Genomic DNA, 12,068 nt, shown 5'->3' with positions numbered 1-12,068 from the left:
TGTTAGAATCTACTATATTTGTTGCATTTTTTATAGCAACTTTGATTTGTTTTTGGTATTCATCTGTGGGATCCTCTCTCATTCTACGACATTTCATTTCCTCTATGAGATCCTCGGTTTTGGATATATATTGCTCTTTTTCGATGAGCACAGTGGTGTTTCCTTTGTCCGCTTTCGTTGTGACAATATTGTTTTTCCTTAGTTTATGCCGTAGATTCTTTATTGTTTTCTCCTCTGTATTCGGTGTTTGTCCTTCCTGTGCTTTCACCTCCTTTCTTATGATTTCCCTGCACATGTGTCTTGCGTACTCCTGTTCTTCCTGTGGTATCAATGATATTGCGATCTCCGCATCTACAATCGCTTGCTCCGTTTTTCTTACTGTATTCTGGTCCATGATATTGTGCTTCAGGCCCTTTTCGAGAAGTTGTGCCTCTTCCTTGGTAATGGCCACTGTTGTGAGGTTAACGAACTTGTCATGAAACTGGTGAGTGTTTTGGTTTTGGTTACCCTCTCGTCGTCCTGCTAGCTTGTCCAATTTTCGGTTCAGCGACCTGTATTTTTGTTGGAGTTCCTGATCGACCTCTGTCTTAATGCGGTCGAAACATTCCATTAATACAGTCGTAGGTAGTTGTTCTGCCAATCTTAAATGGATAGATAATAACTCGGCATTTATCTCATCCTTCTTCGAGTATAAGCTTTCCAACTCATATTTTAAAAAATTCTTTTCCGCTTTTCTAACTGTTTTCCTGCTAGATTTGGTATTTGCCTTTATTGTTATTTTTGCGAATTTCGGAGTAACATTCAATTCCAGGCATTGTTTGTTGAACCAAATGCTCGCCTTTGCTTTATATATTTTCAGTAGGCGTCGCTTGTAAATTGTTAGTAGTCCGTTCGCGTTCAAGTTAAAAGCCTGACAAGCGTTATTGATTTTGTCTCAAAACCAAATTTGACAAGGGATGACGGAAAATCGTTCCAATATACATCATTTAATATTTAGTTTTTTTCTGCAGTGCTGTTATGAGGAACGGTAGCAACATTAAGAATATTTACGTTACGTCTATGTTCAAACTCACGTACTGTGACGGACTTTTCCTTGCGCCGGGGTATGTTCAGTCCGTCCAGGATCCCTGTGGAATTAGAGAAGAATCCCTATCATCTCCTTTTAAAGAGAAAGATCCCGTTTTGTTGTTAAAAAAAGAAACGTTATAAACTCTTTATTCCAAAATATTCAAACTACCTTTAAAGCTATGGCGACGGAGGTGGGAAACCACCGTCGGTTCTACGCCGATGGGGTTGGGGAAACCCCCACCGGGACTACGCTTAAACTAAAAATCTCAGACTACTTCGTAAAGAAAGTGGAGGTGGAGAACCACCACTTCCTCCCAGTCGGTGGAGTTGGTAAAACCCCCACCGAGTATATAGCTTAAGAATACCCTGCTTTTTCTGAAGGTTGCGGAGGTGGAAAAACCACCACAATCCCTCTAACGATGGGGTTGGAAAAACCCCCAAAGTTGCTAAAATAAAGAACTCGTGAGATGGAAAAATCCCAGGAGTCCCATTCACCGCTAAACAAAGCGTTAGCAGGCTACTATACCTAGCTGGCTACTGTCTCAATTCGCGAAATTTGTCGCCCTTTTATACTTGTCCACGCGCAGGTGGACAGTTATCCTGCAACAATAAATTTTACTTATTATATGTATTTACTTAAGGTATCTTACATTTAACTGTATTATTCTACCCATATATCGCATTATAAGTATTTATCTCCAAATTGCGTATGTAAAAATGCTTCTTGTACTGCCCCCCCTAACATGTGAGTTCGTTGGTACGCATCTCCAGTTAACTAGCATAGTTATTTTTGTTTTCTCTCTGCTGCTTGCTTATTGGGTCTTGTTGTTGTCGACGAGTTGGTTGCCCTTCGTAGGTAACTTGTGTCTAGTACCCACGCTGTGTTGTTGGTATGCTAACGTGACCGCTAGTACATTGCATTTTTTTCGTTTCTCTTTGTGCGATGTCCGCCCCGACGGTTCGCTTCAATGCCTGCTGTGCTTGGTAGCAATGGCTTGGTATACGTCTGTTTGTATGTTTTTGGTGTTCTTGCAATGGGAGCTTATGTGTGTTGCTTATTGCATTGCTGTATTCCCAGCATTATTTTTAATTCCAGCCGGTTATGGGTTATCTGTGGAAATTATAAATTTCAACCAAAATATTTACCGTATGCGGGCAGAGACAATTATTATTTAAACGAAGAAATTAGATGTTGTCATGAATGTTTATATGTATATTAGGGTAATTCAAAAATGATTATTTTGTATGTGTAAATTTAATTCATATAATTCAGTTTTGTACATTTTACATGCTATATGTATAAATTCATTGTAATTCAAGTAGGATTTATACACGTTTTAATGAGTTTTCATAAATATTTGTAGGTTCGAATGTGTGGGCTCCAAAGCCGGTGGATTTGGGTCCTCACACTCTCCCCTCACCTGCCTTAAGCAGGGTTACCGTTACCAGGCCGGTCCTAGTGATTCTCACTCGGTACGTGTGACCGTCTATGTTCCGATGGAACGTCCTCTTCCGCCGCTTCGTCCGTACTACCTGTACGTGCTCCCTGATGTCTCTCGCTAATTCCTCGGGGAGGGGTTCGACTCCGGTTCGGTTGGCCCATGTCTCGGTCGCCTCCGCTGTTGTCTTTTCGAGCCACCTCTAGATTTCTGTGAGCACATCCTCACCTTCGCCTATGTTGCCGTCACTCGCGTTGAGACTTAGTACGTCGCTGTCGTTGAGGCTGCCGTTGACCTCGTTGGTCAAACGGCTAAATATTTCGTCGTCGTCGTTGAGGCTGCCGTTGACCTCGTTGGTCAAATGGCTAAATACTTCGTCGTCGTCGTTGAGGCTGCCGTTGACCTCATTGGTCAAACGGCTAAATACTTCGCCGTCGTCGTTGACGTTCGTTGGTGGTCCCAATACCGCCTCCAAGATCCTCCACTTGGTCGGGGGTTCCGTGCTTGCGTTGGCGTCGTATATCCGCATGCGGAGGGTGATGTGCCGCTGGTATTCGACAAACCCCCGGCCTTGTACCCCTTCGTCGGTTTGGCGTATGGAAAGCTCGCCCTGTTGCTTCGGTGGTGGTTCGTCGCCTTCTTCCTCGCTGTCTGAGGAAATGGGAATTGGGGTAGAGTCCCGGACCACGGCACGCTCCTCGGGTTCATATCCGTACTCAGTACTGTATGTCGGGCTCTGGATCTCGTTACCCATGTCGACGAGTGACCCTGCCGACTCGCACTCCGACACCGTCTCGTACCTCGGGCTAAGTATCGGGCCGCCCTCGTTGCCCCTGAGATACTCGAACGTTTCCGTGCCCTGACTGTCGGTCTCGCCGTCGTAGGCAACTTCCTCCTCTTCTAGTGGCACTGGGCCCGTCGTATGGTGGTTGTGCTGGCTTAGGTTCCGCCGGATTCTGATACGGAGTGAACCGTCCTTAGCACTCTCGGTGGTATAACTTGCGTTGTCGCTTTTGTCCATGTTTAGAAACTTTTGATTTATTTTCGGTGTTGTGCTCCCTTTTTATAGGAGTCCTCGCGGATCGTCTAACGGTATTATTCCCGGCAGCGCTCATCATGATTTCCTGGGTACGTTGTCTTGTTGTTGCAGGATATTTGGATCTCTTTATGTGCTTTGGTTTTCGCTGTATATGTGGTCCTACTGCTGCGGAATGATGATGTACCAATATACGAATGTAAATTCAAAGTTATACGTATATGTACATTAGGGTATTTCAAAAAAATTATGTCGGTAAATTTGAATATTGTAAAATTTGAAAAATGTGGTTTTGCGTGTGTGGCCCCAAGGCCGATGGATTTGGGTCCTCACGCTCTCTCCTCGCCTGCCGTAATGTGACTTACTGTCACCATTGTAAAATTCAATTTCTCGTAGCGGTCAATACTTGCGTTATTTATAGGGTAATCTCTCGCGATCTGGGTCTTGTTCTAAAATGAAATGTTATGCAGAATTCCGTCACCAAGTTATAGCATTGGCTGGCTATGTGGTTGACGTAGTTCATCGTCGTCAGGATCCCGTTGTCTAGGGTTGGGGCTTGCGCTCGTGCTGTGTGCCACCCACTCCGGTCTTCATCTACCACCTGTTGGTTGTTGATTATGTCTGCGCGTTCGATTCCGAAACCATTTGCACCTGAATTGGCGAGTGCTAGTGAACCACCCGTCGCTACCGTGCTGTAATCCGTCTGATCTTCTTCCGTGACCTGGACTGTTTGCGATGTTGGCGCGCGTGGCGTTGCTCTTACTACGGCCAGTTGCTCTGTGTGTTCCTCGGTGGATATCTAGGTGGAATGTTGGTTCGAGGTTCTACTACACGATGCTGATGATGGCGCGCGTCGTGTTGTTGCTATCGTCGTCGGTCGTCTCGTTTGTTCCCCGATGGGGACTTCGGTGAAGCCCCCATTCGGGGCTTGGCGGGGCGCTTTTGACTAACCACGTTCGCGGGGTGAACGTATTCTTCTTTCTGTTTCTGGACTTGCTTCTTCTTCGACTGTCGCTTGATGGTATGCTTTTAGCTCGCTTATATGTGCCGTCCTCCTTTTGCCGTTATGCACCTTGTCTAGCTCGACGATTACGGGCGATACGAAGTTCGTTACACGATGAGGCCCACTGTATCTTGGTGCTAACTTTGCTACGAAATTGTCCACTGCTTTGGACAGCTGATGCTCTTTTACTAGTACCAAGTCGCCCACCGCCGGTTGCCATTGCCTCCTACGTAAATTATAATGCCTTGCCTGCTCCGCTGACGCTTGCTGTTGACTACGACGTGCCATCTGATATACCTCTCGCATTTTCGCCATCTTTTCACTGAGAGCCACCTTCTCCTCGCCTGTACCAAGTGTTTGCTCATCGTAGAGGGTGTTGGGGATCCTCGGTTCCCTACCCTGTACCACGAATGCTGGACTGTAGCCTGTTGACTCGCATACGCTCGTATTCAGTGCTAGTGCCATCTCTGGCAACAACTCATCCCATGTCTTATGCTCCTTCCCAGTGAATTGTGCTATCATCCTCTTGATGTTACGATTCGCTCTCTCCGTCGGGTTCTCTTGCGGTGTGTACGGTGCCGTTAGCTGGTGCTTTATGCCGGCTTCTTGTAAAAACTTCTTGAAATTCCTGCTTGTGAACTGTGCTCCATTGTCTGTGATTAAAATTTTTGGCGCGCCAAATCGGGCCAAAATCCTCTCCCTCATACCTCTGATCACATTCTCCGTCGTCGCCTTCCGTATTGCTATGATCTCTACCCATTTCGAGAATTTATCCACGAAAACTAATGCCATCGTATTACCATGCTTCGAACGAGGGAGTGGTCCACCGAAATCTGCACAAACGGTAGCAAAAGGTTCATCTGAAATCTGCGTTAGCATCTTACCTGCAGCTTGTTGCTGGCTGGGTTTGTAGACTTGGCATGCGTGGCATTGTTGCACGTACTTCCGTACGTCCCTGAACATCCCAGGCCAGTAATACCGCATCATTGCACGCGCAATGGATTTCCGTATCCCCATGTGCCCCGCGCTTGGTGTGTCGTGAATCTCGTTAAGCACTCTACGCCTCTCCGATTTCGGTACGCATAACTTCCACGGTACCGCATCCTCACCATCCATTTGACTTCCAATTCGTCTGTATAGTCTTCCTTCCTCTATGAGGTATTCGGGAAACTTCTCTGGTGTCCTCGTTACTTTAGCCATCTTTGACGTGTACCACTTGCAACTCAAACTTTCTTCATGTGTCGTAAGGCTACCCAGCTGTTCCTCCAGTGACTGCCTCGACAGTGCATCTGCGACCACGTCCATCTTGCCCTTCCTATACTGCACGTCGAACGAATACTGCTGTAACTCGAGCGCCCATCGAGCGATCCGGCCTGACGGACTTTCGATCGCGTTCAACCATTTCAAAGCCAGGTGATCGGTGATAACCGTGAAATTGTACCCTTCTAAATACGGTCTCATTTTCCTTATTGCCCACACGATTGCTAAACATTCCTTCTCAGTTGGTGAGTAGTTCATCTCGGCTTTATTCAGCCGGCGGCTAGCATACGCTATTACTCGCTCTTCGTCATCCAACCCCTGTGTGAGAACTGCTCCGAGACCATAATCGCTCGCGTCTGTCTGTAATCGAAATCTTTTCGTAAAATCTGGGCAAGCTACTGCTGGTGCTTGTATTAGTGCATTCTTCAACGCTTCGAATGCCGCCTGTTGTTCTTCGGACCATTTCCACCTACTTCCCTTCTTCAACATTGACGTCAGTGTGTGCGCAACTTGTGACAAGTCGGGTACAAACCTCCGGTACCAAGAAACTATCCCCAGAAATCGCCTTAACTCTCGTATGTTGTGTGGTGGCGTCAGCTCCTTGATAGCCGTAACTTTGCCGGGATCCGTGTGTATTCCTTCCTCGCTGACGACGTGTCCTAGATATTTCAAACTTTTCTTAAAAAACTCACATTTTTCTGGGTTGATCTTCAGATTAGCCCTCCGTAGCTGCCGAAATGCTTCCCCTAGGTGCTTTATATGCTCTTCCAAAGTTGTGCTGGTGATGATGATATCATCCAGGTAGGCAAACGCATTTGGTTCCAACTCTGGGCCAATAACACGGTCGAGTGCTCGCTGAAACGTAGCCGGAGCGGAATGTAGACCGAACGGCATCACTTTCCAGTGATACAACCCCCGGCCGGGCACGGTAAATGCTGTATACTTCTGGCTATCTTCTTCCATCGGGATTTGCCAATAGCCATTTTTGAGGTCCAGACTGCTGATAAAATGCGCGCAACGTAGCCTATTAAGATATGCTGTATTCTTGGGAGTGGGTACGCATCTGGCACTGAGCGAGCGTTGAGCTGCCGATAGTCAACGCAGAGTCTCCATTTGCCGTTCTTCTTCCGGGCTAGAACTATTGGTGCACTGTGTGGGCTGTGGGATGGTTCGATGCAACCCTTCTCTATTAGCTCGTCTACCTCATTGTTTATGATCTCCTGCATCTTTGGGTTCTTAGGGAAATACCGCTGTTTGATTGGACGGTCATCTCGCATCACTATCTTATGCGTGGCAATGTTGGATACTCCTGTCATCTCTTCGAAAATCTGTAATTCGCGCTTTAGAAACGTACTCACCGCAACGTCACTCCTCACGTCTTTCTCGATACTTGCGCTACCTTCGTCCTCCATCATGGTTGTACACGTCACCATCTCCTGCGCTCTCGCTTCTGCTCGTACCGTCATTGTTTCGTTGCCACACCTCAGCTCAAATTTAGCCTTTGCCAGATAATCTGTCCCGATCACCACGCTGTCGACTAACCCAGGCAGAACTAACAACTCACTCTGATGCACTTGATCCCCCAGTTTTACCTCTGCGTCCACTGCCTCCGCTATCCATGCTGCGCTGCCATCGCCCATCACCACTCGTGTATGTATCTTCTGGAGCTTCCGTGCGTCTATTTTCGGCGCTGTCTTCTCGCTGATGAAACTTCGTGTCGCCCCCGTATCTACTGACGCCATGACTTCCTCTCCATCCAGGGTTACTGCAGCCAAGATTCGCCCTTGGGTCTGCCTAAATGTACTTACTGAGTACGAGGTTGGGTTTGTTGAGACGCCACCCCTCGATACCAATGGGGTCTCTGCCCGTTTCCCTGCTGTCCACGACAGCAGTCACGCGTTAGTATACCTACTCGGCCACACTGCCAGCAGAAATCCCTTCGTTCGTTTCGACACCCATGTGCGTAGTTTCCGCTTTCCCCGCATCGCCTGCATGCGTTCCGTGGATCGATGGGCCCTTGGCGTGGTGTCGTCGCATGCTCTGGCGTACTTGCTTGTCGTTGCGCCTCCGTTCTCCGATCTCCTTGCTTCTCATCTTCGTGTATATATTGATAATGCTCGGTTGGCCGTCGCGGCACAAAAGGTTTCGCCGCCGGCCTTAGCGGTTCTTTCTCCGGTAAGATGTTCTCGTAATCCTCGGCCATGCTTACCAGTTCCTCTAAGCTGGCGAACTCGCTCCGTTTGATGTAAAGTTGGTACTCTCGTCGACAATTTCTGTAAATCCGGTTCAGCTTCTGCTCGCCGTTGTAGTCAGCGTGACGCATGAGTGCCTGTAACGATAAAAAGTAATCCTTAAACTGCTCACCTGCGCGCTGCGTACGCTGACGGATCTCGTCATCTAGCTTCTCGAAATACCTCGAGCTCAGGAAAAATTTTAGAAAGTCCTTCTTAAAGGCTTCCCACTCTTGCCACTGCCTGTTGTTGTTCCGGTACCACACCAAGGCCTTGTCCTTCAGCAACTCAGGTAACGCTCGTGGGATGGAATTCGACCAACTTCGTAACTGTCGGCCAGCTCCTCCACCCGTTCAATAAAACATAGCGGGTCCTTACCACCGTCATATTTCAGACCCCACTTACGTACTCGATCCATTATATTTGTGTGTGATGCTGGTTGGTACATCGCGTATGGCGGTGTTCGTGACCCCTCTTCGTGCCTGGTTGTTTCGTTGACATTTTCCTGTGTGTTGCCGCCTGGCGATGTTTGCTCGGCGTTTTCTATCGGAGTTGGTGGTCTTACCGTGATTACTGGTCGGACGTGCTGTAGGGCCAATTCTGTGAATCGTTCCTGGAATCTTGTGTCGGTACCTTTCGTCTGGATGAAGCCTGCTAGGCGCTTGCGTAGCTCTTCCACCGTTCCGCTGTCTTCCAGCCCAAACTCGGATGCGTATTTGAGAAGTTCCTCACGATTGAGGTAATACACCCAAGTTACCTTCACCATGCCTGCTAGGTATTTTGCTTTCTCTCCGTGCCTTTCCTGTGGATGTTTTGTGTCTCGAAATCATCTGTGTGGTTATCCTCGTGTTGTTACTTGTTTACCATGAGTCTATGTATTCAGAGTCCCTGCTCGGGCGCCATTTGTGACGGACTTTTCCTTGCGCCGGGGTATGCTCAGTCCGTCCAGGATCCCTGTGGAATTAGAGAAGAATCCCTATCGTCTCCTTTTAAAGAGAAAGATCCCGTTTTGTTGTTAAAAAAAGAAACGTTATAAACTCTTTATTCCAAGATATTCAAACTACCCTTAAAGCTATGGCGACGGAGGTGGGAAAGCACCGTCGGTTCTACGCCGATGGGGTTGGGAAAACCCCAACCGGGACTACGCTTAAACTAAAAATCTCAGACTACTTCGTAAAGAAAGTGGAGGTGGAGAACCACCACTTCCTCCCAGTCGGTGGAGTTGGTAAAACCCCCACCTAGTATATAGCTTAAGAATACCCTGCTCTTTCTGAAGGTTGCGGAGGTGGAAAACCACCACAATCCCCTAACGATGGGGTTGGAAAAACCCCCAAAGTTGCTAAATTAAAGAACTCGTGAGATGGAAAAATCCCAGGAGTCCCATTCACCGCTAAACAAGGCGTTAGCAGGCTACTATACCTAGCTGGCTACTGTCTCAATTCGCGAAATTTGTCGCCCTTTTATACTTGTCCACGCGCAGGTGGACAGTTATCCTGCAACAATAAATTTTACTTATTATATGTATTTACTTAAGGTATCTTACATTTAACTGTATTATTCTACCCATATATCGCATTATAAGTATTTATCTCCAAATTGCGTATGTAAAAATGCCTCTTGTACTGCCCCCCCTAACATGTGAGTTCGTTGGTACGCATCTCCAGTTAGCTAGCATAGTTATTTTTGTTTTCTCTCTGCTGCTTGCTTATTGGGTCTTGTTGTTGTCGACGAGTTGGTTGCCCTTCGTAGGTAACTTGTGTCTAGTACCCACGCTGTGTTGTTGGTATGCTAACGTGACCGCTGCCAAAACGAATTATTTAAAATGGTTTCAAAGTGTTGCGCGGATACGTCAATCCTAAATGACGAAATGTCTCTAGGATAATTAAAATTAAATTTACGAATAGTAACATTTTCAGATTTAAGTTTATATATGATGTACGACTTCAGGCCCTCTTCTCTAGTGCCTCTCTCAATTCTGGACACGAAATTCGACTTTTTAATGGGGACAGTAATCAATCTATTAGCCGGCGGAACCGATTCCGTAGAGGGGTTGTGGGAAACCTGGTTCCTTTTTATGGAGGGTACAGTTGAAGCAGCCATCGATGTCGATGGTTGCACTGATTAGGGACTCGGTGAGCACAGATTTATTAGTTCCATAATTGGGACTGGAAGAAATGCGGGTGGAGGAACTTTAGGAATGGCATCCATAGTCGGAGCGGAAACAACGATAGACCTATGATTATCATCTTGATTGTTGACATTTGAGTGTTTGAAAGACTTAAATAAGCTTTCATAATGCATAAATTTATCGGATAAAGCGGAAATCTCTCTGCCTATTTCAGTGAACCCGTCTCGGGCCTGTTTCAAAACCTTGAAAAGATCAATTTCGGTAGGCCTACATTTCAAGCAAACCCAACGCACTCCCTTATGGTTATCATTAAGTGCGTCAACCACTCTTGCCAACAAGTATGGAAAGTATGGTTATTAATTGAAAGATAACACAACGGGTTATACAGAAAACATAAAACAGTTTGAAGGTAGCTGTAAAAAGGGATACGCTGTATGAGCAGTTTGAGATACACTGTAATAACACTGAACAAACTGCGCAAACAGCTGTGATACTGAAGGAAGAATGTGCACGCAAAAATCAAAAATAAAAACAAATAAACTATTAAAAACTGAAGCCTATCAACAACACAACGCAAAAACACTCGTCAATTCAACTGAAACATATTTATGAAAATGAAATTTTTGATATGAAAAATTTAGCAAAAGCAATTGAAATTTAATTCAATATCTTAATTCAGCGAACACAATGATTACACTTCACTAATAAAATCAACAATAAAACTATATTTAGCAATACTAAACAATATATTTATTGAAATGACAAGAGCACAGATAAAAATCAACTACACAGCTTGACGTTTACTTTTATGTTTTTAGGGAAAAGTTATTTCGTACTCGTTGATTCGTATTCGAAATGAATTGAAGTTTTAAACATAAAAAGTAAGTCCGCTGTCGAAGTAATTTCAGCCCTTAAGCCCGTATTTGCGACTTTTGGAATACCAAAATATTTTGTTTCGGACAACAATCGTTTTAACAGCAATGAGTTCAGAAGTTTTAGCAAAGAATATGAATTCAGTGTCATCTTCTGTTCACCAAATTTTCCACAAAGTAGAGCTTTTGCAGAAAAGGAGTACAAATAGCCAAAAAATTACTTAAAAAATGCTCGGATTCCAAGAGTGAGTTAAATTTGGCGCTTTTAGAGTATAGAAACAGTCCTGTGAAAGGCATGGATGCCTCGCCTGCACAACTTTTGATGTCGCGCATAACTCGAGTAGTATTTTGATAGACAGAAAAAACGAAAGGAAATGTTTAAGGAGGGGCAAAGGGTGTGGGTGTGGGCTAAACATGAATGGGTAGAAGGTGTAATTATTGAAAAACTAAATACGCCGAGATTTTAATTGGTCAAGTTAAGCACAGGAGAAATGTATCAGCGAAACACACGGCACATAAAAGGGTCAGATATTTCATCATATGATACCATGCCAGTTTTGCCAAACACATAAAACAAAGCTAATGATAAACAAGTAAGGAAGGTTAAGTTCGGGTGTAACCGAACATTACATACTCAGTTGAGAGCTATGGTGACAACATATGGGAAAATAACCATGTAGGAAAATGAACCGAGGGAAACCCTGGAATGTGTTTGTATGACATGTGTATCAAATGAAAGGCATTAAAGAGTATTTTATGAGGGAGTGGGCCATAGTTCCATAGGTGGACGCCATTTAGGGATATAGCCATAAAGGTGGATCAGGGTTGACTCTAGAATGCGTTTGTACGATATGGGTATCAAATGAAAGGTGTTAATGAGTATTTTAAAAGGGAGTAATCCTTAGTTCCATAGGTGGACGCCGTTTCGAGATATCGCCACAAAGGTGGACCAGGGGCGACCCTAGAATTTGTTTGTACAATATGGGCATCAAACGAATGGTGTTAATGAGTATTTTAAATGGGAGTGGGCC

This window comes from Eurosta solidaginis, chromosome 2 (genome assembly GCF_040869045.1).
Source record: "Eurosta solidaginis isolate ZX-2024a chromosome 2, ASM4086904v1, whole genome shotgun sequence".
In the NCBI taxonomy this organism is placed as follows: domain Eukaryota; kingdom Metazoa; phylum Arthropoda; class Insecta; order Diptera; family Tephritidae; genus Eurosta; species Eurosta solidaginis.
This window is presented reverse-complemented; position numbering follows the sequence as displayed.